Source organism: Ursus maritimus, unplaced genomic scaffold (assembly GCF_017311325.1).
Source record: "Ursus maritimus isolate PB19 unplaced genomic scaffold, ASM1731132v1 scaffold_14, whole genome shotgun sequence".
Classification (NCBI taxonomy): Eukaryota; Metazoa; Chordata; class Mammalia; order Carnivora; family Ursidae; genus Ursus; species Ursus maritimus.
In genome coordinates, this window is record NW_024423786.1 from 50,626,606 (window position 1) to 50,636,961 (window position 10,356).

Sequence of the window (10,356 nt, forward strand, 5' to 3'; positions counted from 1 at the left end):
GAAGCATCTTTTCATAAATGCTTATTTGCCATCTGTACATCTTCTGTGGAGAAGTGTCTGTGAAGGTCTTTGGCCCATTTTTGATAGGCTATTTCTTACTGTTGAGTTTTAAGAGTTCCTTGTATATTTTGGATAATGGTCCTTTATCCAAATGTGTCTTCTGCAAATATTTTCTCCCAACCTGTGCTTGTCTTCTCACTCTCTTGACAAGGTCTTTCACAGAGCATAAGTTTTTAATTTTAATGAAGTCCAGTTTATCAATTATTTCTTTTATGGATCAAGACTTCAGTTTTATATTTAAAAAGGTATTGCTACATCCAAGGACATTTAGGTTTTCTCCTATGTTATCTTCTAGGAGTTTATAGTTTATTTTCCACTTAGGTTTACAATGCATTTTGAGTTAATTTTTGTGAAGAGTGTTCAGTGTCTAGATTCATTCTTTTGCATGTGCATGTCTAATAGTTCTAGCATCATTTGTTGGAAAGAATTACCTTTACTCCATTCCACTGCCTTTGCTCTCTGTCAAAGATCAGTTGACTACTTTTGTGGGCCTATTTCTCAGCTCTCTGTTCTGTTCCATCAATTTGTCTATTCTCTTACCAACACCAGCTGTCTTAATGTAGCTTTATATTAAGTTTTGAAGCCAGGTAGTTTCAGTCCTCCAACTTTGCTCTTCTCCTTCAATATTGTGTTGTCTATTCTGGGTCTTTCTCATCTCCATAAAAACATTAGAATCAGTTTGTCAATATCCACAAAAAAAGTTGCTGGAATTTTGATTGGACTGAATCTATTAGTCAGGTTGGGAAGAACTAACATCTTGACTATACACAGTCTATCCATGAACATTAAATCTCTCCATTTATTTAGTTCTTTGACTTCATTCATCAGAGTTTTAAGTTTTCCCATATAGACTTCGCACATTTTTTGTTGTGCTAATATAAATAGTATTGTGTTTGCAATTTCAAATTCTATTTGTTCATTGCTAGTGTATAGGAAAACAATTGATGATTTCATGGATGTGTGTATGCATCAAAACTTAAGTCATACACTTAAGATATGTACAGCTTATTGCATGGCAATGATACCTCAATAAACCTGTTCATTAAGAAAACCAAACGTAATAACAAACTAAAGACTCTAACAAGAAAAAAGATATTTGAACATACATTTCGCCAAAGATAAATGGATGACAAGTATGTGAAAAGATGTTCAACATCACTGGTCTTTAAAACTGTGGGTCTATTTTGAGAAAAGATACACACACAGGGACAACTCATTTAAATAAAAATGGTTTTCTTTTCCAGTATCAATTTTTTTGTATGCAGTAAGTGAAGATTTGCACTCTAAAACTCCCAAAGTTTTACACTTTTAGGTCAGAACTCTTGTAACAAAACAAAACAAACAAAAAACCTTTTGTAACAAAGGTTTTTTATTTAAAAAACCCTTTTAGAACTTTAATTTTTATAAAAAATATATGTAAGGTATTTACTGAAAGCACCATTTTTACATTCACACAGAATCTCTCCAATGTGACTTACATGTAACATAAATTAACATAGTCTTTTCCACATTCCCTACAATTATAATTTACAGTTCCTCTCCAGTGTAAATTATGTTTCCTAATAACAAAGAATAATCAAAGGCTTTCCTATATCCCTTTCACTCATGGGATCTTTACTAATGTATGCTTTCATATTCTCCCAAAGTGGGGGATAAAAATAAAAAAAAAATCCTACACTTTTTAGATTTATAAGATTTTTCATACCTGTGAAATCACAGCTGAATAGTAAAGTATAAGGCAGAGCTAAAGGCTCCCTACATTCCTCACTAATAAGATTACCTTCACTATGAATTTTGTATGTGTTTTCTAAGTGAAAGTATTAAAAGCTTTCCCATATTCTTTGCAAGCATAAGCTTCTCTCAAGAGTGAAATCTTTTACATTAAGTCATGAAGAAGTAGTAAACGTTTTCCCACATTCCTCATCTATATATGGCTTTTCCCCACTGTTGAGTTCTTAAATGCTGAATAAGATATGTGGACTAAGGGACACCTGGGTGGCTCAGTCGGTGAAGCGTCTGCCTTCGGCTCAAGTCACGATCCCAGGGTCCTGGGATCGAGACCCACATCAGACTCCTTGCTCAGCAGGGAGCTTGCATCTCCCTCTGCCTGCCGCTCCCCCTGCTTGTGCTCTAACAAATAATAAATAAAATCTTAAAAAAAAAAAAAGGTACGTGGACTGAGTGAAGGCTTTCCCACAGTCCTTACATTCAAAAGGTCATCCACCAGTGTGAGTTCTCATGTCTACCATAAGGCCTGATGAAATAGTGAAGGCTCTCCCACACTTTTTACATTCACATGGCTTCTCTCCAGTATGTGTTATGTTGACTAAAGTACGACGAATATCTAAATGATTTCCCACATTCCTTACATTCAAAAGGTCTTTCTATACTGTGAATTCTTAAATGTTGACTAAGAAATGAAGATCAAATAAAGGCTTTCCCACATTGATTACAATTATAGTTTACTCAAGGTGAGTTTGCATGTGACTTTTAAAGCAAGATGAGTTACTAAAGGCTTTCCCACATTCCTTACGTTCATAATGCTTCTTGCCAGTGTGAGTTCTTATACGTACAGTAAGGTGTGAGGAACTAACAAAGCTTTTCCATATTCCTTACATTCATAAGGCTTCTTGCCAGTGTGAGTTCTTTTGTGTTTTATAAGATCTGAAGAATCAGTGAAGGTTTTCTGACATTTACTACACTCATATGGTTTTTCTCCAGTGTGGACTCACATGTGAATATTAAGTTTTGGGAAACGAGTAAACTCTTTACTACACTCCTTGCAAACACAGTGTTTCTCTCTCATATGAAACTGTGTATACAATTTAGCAAGATTTGGGGAACAAGGAAAGGCTTTCTCAAATTTCTTACATTCCATAGGCATCAGTTCACTTTGAGTTCTTAAATGATGAATAAGACAGGAAGATCAAATAAAGGTTTCCCCACATTCTTTAGATTTGTAGGACTTGTTTCTATTGTTCATTTGCGTATGTACAAAAAGGCTTGTAGAATGAGAAAAAGCTTTCCTACATTCCTTAAAGGTATGTGGCCTTTCTCCACTATGAATTCTTATACATTCTCTAAGGTGTAAGGAAGAAGGAATGCCTTTCCCACAGTCAGTGCATTTATAGGGTTTCTTTTAAGTTTAAGTTTTCTCACGAACAGGATGTGGATTTTGGCTGGAAACTGTTTCACACTGATTACATTTAGGAGGCTTTTCTCCATTATGGGTTTTGTTGTGTAGATTAAGGGCAGAGCTCTTTGTGAAGGCTTTTACACACTGGTTGCACTCACGAGTTTTGTTTCTAATGTGCTTAATCTGTAAATCCTAAAGCAGGAGTGTTCACTCAAGGCTTCTTCCCAATTGTTAAAATTAGACAATTCCTCTCCAATATGGCTTCTCTCCTGTTGATGAAGAGATCAGTGTCGACTTATAAAAGTTTTTCAGCTTTACTACATTCAGAGAGCCTCCACTCTGCCTTAAATTCTGTTATACTACACAGGAAATAAATCAGTATAACTGAAGTTTTTTGTTTTCTTCCATTTTCACCACATGCAATGCATGGTTCCAGACCTGAGTGCTTTCAAGCAGAATGAAGCGACCATTCTGCTAAAAAGTTCTGTTGTAGTCTTTACTTTCACAGGGATTCTTATAGAGTTTAGCTGGTAATTGCTTGAGATGAAATTACTTATCCAAAACTTTATCTGAGTTATATATATGGAAATACTGAGTGAACACTGTGTGACTATATCTCAGGGAGTATTTAAGGGGTTTGTCAAATTCATAATGCTCAGACTCTGTGATCACAGTTTTGTTTGGGATGAGTAACACTAGCCCCAAAAGTCTGTTATGGTTATCATGCTGCTTTTCTATCTTATGGAATTTCCAATCTTCCACTGGTGTGGAAGGCAAGGAATTACACACTGTGAATCTTACCATTTCTACCACACTGGGTGTTTTCCCCTGCAAAATATTCTGCTGAGGTGCTGACTTTTGGTATTAAGACAAATCTCCCAATCTGAAATAAGATTAAAAAAAACATTAAGGTCTTGGAGAAATAAATGATGGAAGGAAAGTGTTAAAAATAAAGGCCAATGTCTACTTACTTTCAAAGACTGCCTTAAAATATAAAATAAGAAGAAATTAATATACAGAGATTGAGAAATCTATCTTAAGAGTTTGGCAACAATAAGGTGCTGGTCAAATTGGTAGTGATTTCCTAAGAAATGATTCTATAAATGTTGAGACTGATGGTGAACAGAAAGCAGCATGACCAGGAAAAGCAAGATGAAAGGAAATGAATAAAGAGCTACATGCAAAATTTAAAGAAGAAATAGATCGTACTGTCAGGCCAAACGGAAGTTTCAGAAAAGTGGATTAAAAGTTAAAGAGAAGTCTGGGGCGCCTGGGTGGCACAGTGGTTAAGCGTCTGCCTTCGGCTCAGGGCGTGATCCCAGCGTTATGGGATCGAGCCCCACATCAGGCTCCTCCGCTATGAGCCTGCTTCTTCCTCTCCCACTCCCCGTTTGTGTTCCCTCTCTCGCTGGCTGTCTCTATCTGTGTTAAATAAATAAAATCTTTAAAAAAAAAAAAGTTAAAGAGAAGTCTAAAGTACCCAAGGAACCACAGAAACCAAAGACACCAGCATTCTCAGTAAAAATCCATCTTCAAAAGCTTCCTATTTAACACTTCCAAATAGACTGCAGCTCTCATGGATTCCTGCTGTTTTTCATAAAGAAATCACCTCTCTCTTTTCCCTTACTTTGCAGAAACCTTCCCACTATCCTCCACTCTCCTTTTTGTTCCACCTTAAAGATCAGACCTGGTCTGCACAGCTGGTACCTGGCTCTCAGAGAAAGAAGCCTGATACAAGAAAAACACTCAAGGGATGACAAAAAATTCCATAAATGAGGACCAAGATTCTGCTCTCCAAGGATACCAAATACTGTCAGGTACACTTGAGAAACAAAAAAATGTTTGTGACAACTTTATCAAACCAATAAACTTTGTTTTTCAGACCAATAAACTTTCAAATGAAACTAAAATGCAAACACATACTCTCATTGTTCACCAAAAGGCGTGCCAATCTTTCCCCTGAAATCCAGGCTCAAACTTGTATTTCGAAACATTTTTGAAGTCCTAAGCCTTTCAAACCATAGAGAAAATAAAACCAGACAACAAACAGGTCTTCATTTTCAAGAGGAAGCCACTTCAAGATAAGATCTACAAGAACAGAAACAACGTCTGCTCTTTTTTCCACTGCATCGCCATTAGTCAGCATAGAATCTAGAATACAGTCGTTTAAGAAAGATTTGTTCCAGAAAAAACTAAACGAAGACATGGCACCAACCTTACCTATTGCCGCCAGACTCTTGTAGTTCTCCAGCATCACATCTCTGCACAGCCTTCTCTGAGTTTGATCCAGTAAAGTCCACTCCTCCTGGGTGAATTCCACAGCCACATCCTCAAAGGTCACTGGGTCCTTAACCATCACAAACATCCCAGCATCAGGAAACTGCATCTAAACCCGTGTTCACTGAAGAAAGAGAATGGGAGACCCAAAGCTTAGATAGCATTCCGTGTTCTCCCATCATCTCTCCCAGGGCTTGATGGTCCTCATGTCCATTCTCCTCTCTACCTGGACACATTCACTGGTGACCTCATCCAGTCATATAGCTTTAAGAGCACCTCTTTCACCCAATTGAATGCATCTCACCACAACTACATCGTACACTTTTCTAGTCTTTTTCTTCTCTATTGACAGGACTTACCACAGTCTGAGCACATTACAGACACAATAAATGCTGGTGAATAAATGAATCATTCCTCCAGCGATAGCACAAATTGTGAGAAACACATGTCCCTCCCTCACAGTGCATCACAGCACACTGAGAGCACACAACCACCATGGATGAGGGTTGGACTGAATTAGTAAACACTGGGATAATAGTATCATTTCCCTATGTCATCTGTCAACCACATAAAAAAAATCCCAAAACCTGAGGAAATTTAACTGGGAACTCAGTCCCTAGGCAGGCCCTATACACATAAGGAAACTCTGTTCCACTAAAAGAAAACATGCCTACCTGGTAGAAAGAAGCATGTACTTTTATAAAAGAAAAAATTTCCTACTTACCTGAGAATAATTTGTCAGACACCTGGTCATTGTCCTTTCCTCTTCTGACTTTTCCTCACAAAGACAGAAAAAATCTTGAGAAAGGTGACCTTGGGGAGAAGAAATAAAACCTGAGAACCCAGGCTGCCCAAGATTCCCACTCAGGCTAGAAGCTACTCCACACTAATTCTAAACTGACACACATGCTGTTGCCATAAAATACCAAGCAGCCTGCCTCATCTGAAATCAGAAGAAGGGTTCTGAACTTTGGGAGGAAGAGTTTAATAATTCCATTTTATGGAAAAAGAAATTTAAAGTCCAGAGAGTTAAAGTTGTTGGTTTCTTTGGCCAACAATAATGAATCTCATTATGTGATTAAATAGACTCTCTCCCACAAAAATACCCATCCTCACCCCTTCTTCCCAAATCCCAGGATGTAGACATCAGAATGTTCTTATCTACTTAAGACCCCTCCTTGACAGCATAAAACAGGACTGCTTAGACCCTGACCACAGACAGGCTGTTCACAGGCCAGGTAAAACAGTCTCTGACAGGAGCATCAACAAGGACTTACCAAAAGAGAAAAGATCAAAGGCTGGCATCTTGGGGGTATGACAGTAAAATCTGCCTGAATTCTTCCTGTCCCCAAAGTCCTTCAAGACAGTGTCTGAATTTAGTGGAGACAGGTCAATCTCAATTACTCTTAATTAAGTAGTGGAGTCGTCTTGCCACATACCACCAGTTTTTAAGCAACAGGCATTACTCAGCTGTCATGAAGCATCATTCATTAGTCAGCTCTCTGTAGAAAATGAAGTTACACTATGTGAAAGCCATTAAAAATTGCAGAGTATACCACATGAAGATAAATAACAATTGTCATTTACTGAGAACCTATTATGTGCCAAAAGCAGTGGTAGCTCATATGATTACCAACATAGCTATTATTATTGTCATTCCACAATTGAGGCAACCTGCATTGAGAGAGCAGCAGTCACTGGCCCAAGATCACCAATTAGGAAGAGTCAGAATCTGAATATAGGTTATTCTATCTCAAAAGCCTGAACTCCTGAGGATATCGTTATTTGCCAACACACCTGGACGATTATAAAATGGTGTACAAGAAATGATTAACTCAGCAGGTCTGGGTTGCTCAAATCCTGCACTTTCCTGAGAAAAGCTTGTCTTCAGACCTACTCTTGGTGGGGCTTGCGGGAGACAACCTGAGACCATGGAATACACTGCCTGATGTGTTTGTATGCCTGAAGCCTTGGGCCAGTTACCAGTTGGACCAGATAGTTTATGCTAACAATATAAATTATGGTGAACATCTGTTTTTAGATGCCTGAAGCTTTGGGCAACGTTCTAACAGTTTGGACTCAGGCTGGAGCTTAAGTGGCTGAAGTCAGTCATGCAGGTGGTGCATGCCTCTGGGACTGACCAAAATAAAAACCTGGACACCAAAGCTCAGGGACTATAGACTGAATGTCTGCACCTCCCTGACTCTTCATACATTGAAACCTGATCCCCAATGTGGGAGATGGGGACTTTGAGAGGTAATTATGGGATTAGTGCCTTTATAAGAGACCCCAGCGAGCTACCTTGAACCTTCTGCCATGAGGTAACACAGTGAGAAGACTGCCTTCCATGAACAAGTAGGTCCTCACCTGACACCATATCTGCTGGCATTTTGATCTTGATTTTCCCAGCTTCCAGAACTGTGAGAAATTTCTGTTGTTTATAAGCCACCCAATCTATATTTCTGTTACAGCAGTCCAACTGAATAGTCGAATGTACCGGGTGAGCTTCCTTGGTTGGCAATATTTCACATGCGATGTTACACATTATTACTAGGAATATTAAACGATGCCCATTTGACTGCACTGGGAAAAGACACTTGGATGGTTGTGCCTGGTTTGTTCTGGAATTAATCCCATGTGTCTTATCCCTTTGATGATTCTGATCTGTATTCTATAAACTATAATGGTGGGTTTAACAGCACAAGTCTTGTGAGTCCTACTGCATTGCTGAGCATGAGGGTGGTCTTGAGGATGCCCGGCACAAACGGTTTATTTCAGACATCTTTGAGCTCCTCCAGTTGGCAAAACCACATAGGTCCAGTTGCCTTCCTTCAAGCCCTTATATCAGCTTATGTCTTTATTCATTATGCAAATATTTATGAAGTGTCCTTCCCTCTGCTACATAATATACTAGGCACTGAGGAGAGCACAGCAAACTAATAGAAAATGCCCCATACCTTAGATTTTACACATTCCAAAGGGCTAAGCAGTTACTAAACAATAAATCTGTATTCCAACAGTCGGTGTTAAATATGAACAGATAAGGAATATTATCTTCGGCCTTCCCCAATACTCATACACACACACACACCCCCCCCAGGATTTTTCTTAGCAAGCTCAGGACTAGCTCTGCGAAAGATAAAGACAGAATAGGAAAAAAAAAAAAAAAACATTTCAGGAGGCTCTTGAAAAACTAACATCTGACTTGCCTAAAAAGTGATATTCCACTTTTGATCCAAAGCACTAGAACAATTCCATGGTAAACACAGAATACATTTCAAATACTACTCTACTTCAATGGCATATCAGCTCAGAAACACTCATGTAAGATATCTGACCAATCCCCTAAGTCTTACCATAGGGTATGCTGAGAGTAGGTGGAGTGCTAAATCAGACTCTGCCCAAAGTTTATCTGCTTTTTTCCCTAAAAACACTCACCTCTTAGTTCTTTCTTCATTAAATTTGCCTTTTTAAAATTCCTTCCTTTCATATACACACACACACACGTATTTTTTAACTTATGCCTTATGTTCATTTTGTTGGTCCTTTCAAACACTTGGAAATTATAGTTAAGTTCATTTTTCAAACATTTTATTGAATTATACATTCAAACAAGTGTAGAATTACAAGCGTACATTATCATGAATTTCTCCACCCCGGAGCACTTATATGCCTCATCTAAATTACTCCTTTCTCCTCTCCGAACGTAAGCACTATCCTGACTTCTAACACTGTAATTTTGCCTGTTTTTGAACTTCATATAAAATCACATGATATGCATTAATGTGTCTAGCATCTTCCATTCAACATCAACATGCTTCTCACTCTCCCTCGGCCCCTCCTCCTTGCTTGTATTCTCTCTCTCAAATAAATAAGTCTTAAAAAAAAGAGTACAAAGTAAACTGGGGGTTTATTTTACACTTAAAGACTAATAGCGTTTAAAGACTAAAGGACTCATGTTGAAGGGACACAGGATTCAAAAGGACTACCCCTGGGCAAATTTGGGACCGTTTGAGCATCAAAATAATAGTGAAAGAAAAGTCCAAGAACATACTGTGATATTCCAAAAAGAAAAAAAAGTATAGAGGACAGGGGAGGTGGGGAAAGAAAGCTGCATAGTTAAAAAATAGAGAAGGAATGAGAATTGGGAAAAATATCATTTTGTAACTCCCCCCACCATGTAAAAAAAGATTGAAGCAAAGACTGACCAAGTGTTGTGAAACCCTTGGATGAAAGGCTGTTAGGAAAAAGATTTCCCTGTTGCCAAGTATCACCCAAGGATTACCTCAAAAAAAATATTTGACTATGAGAAGCGCACCTTGACTAAATGCTTCTCATTCCTAATAAACAATGGGACAACTTGCACTTACCTGCTTCCGGATGAGATACAATACAAAGTACACAGAAACGTTCAAGTGTCTAAATTTGCAGTCTAACTAGGCAGGCACTGGCTGGTTCTTTGGGTACTGTGAACATGAAATGTGGCTAGTGTGACCAAGGGACTAGATTCTTAAATTTACTTTTAATTAACTAGAATTTACAAATAAAATTGATTCAGTTACTAAAAAAACTTTTCACTATGTTTGAACAATCTGGGTTTGGAGCTCTTTTTCCACAGTAAAACAGTTAAGAGAATCAAGAATTAAGTAACAGATCAAGAATTTCCAATGAAGGGGCGCCTGGGTGGCACAGCGGTTAAGTGTCTGCCTTTGGCTCAGGGCGTGATCCCGGCGTTATGGGATCGAGCCCCACATCAGGCTCCTCCGCTGAGAGTCTGCTTCTTCCTCTCCCACTCCCCCTGCTTGTGTTCCCTCTATCACTGGCTGTCTCTCTCTCTGTCAAATAAATAAATAAAATCTTAAAAAAAAAAAAAAAAAAAAATA

At 38.3% G+C, this 10,356-nt stretch overlaps 1 protein-coding gene and 2 pseudogenes across 4 annotated transcripts in view; all 3 read right to left on the bottom strand.

Annotated features, from left to right (window-relative positions):
- LOC103676341 (zinc finger protein 177) overlaps nucleotides 1-5,549 on the bottom strand; it is a 26,374-nt gene extending 20,825 nt beyond the window's left edge. For 2 of the 4 annotated variants that reach the window (XM_040629387.1, XM_008705505.2), the window contains exons 1-2: nucleotides 5,417-5,549; nucleotides 3,998-4,079 (exon numbers count right to left, since the gene is read on the bottom strand). The gene's annotated coding sequence lies outside the window, so the exon portion shown is untranslated. Of the gene's footprint in view, nucleotides 1-3,997; nucleotides 4,080-5,411 lie in introns of all 4 variants that reach the window. The other 2 variants (XM_008705504.2, XM_040629386.1) reach the window with 2 other exon arrangements.
- LOC121102432 lies at nucleotides 2,187-2,944 on the bottom strand (annotated as a pseudogene).
- Nucleotides 3,206-10,356, bottom strand: part of LOC121102433 — an 8,965-nt pseudogene continuing 1,814 nt past the window's right edge.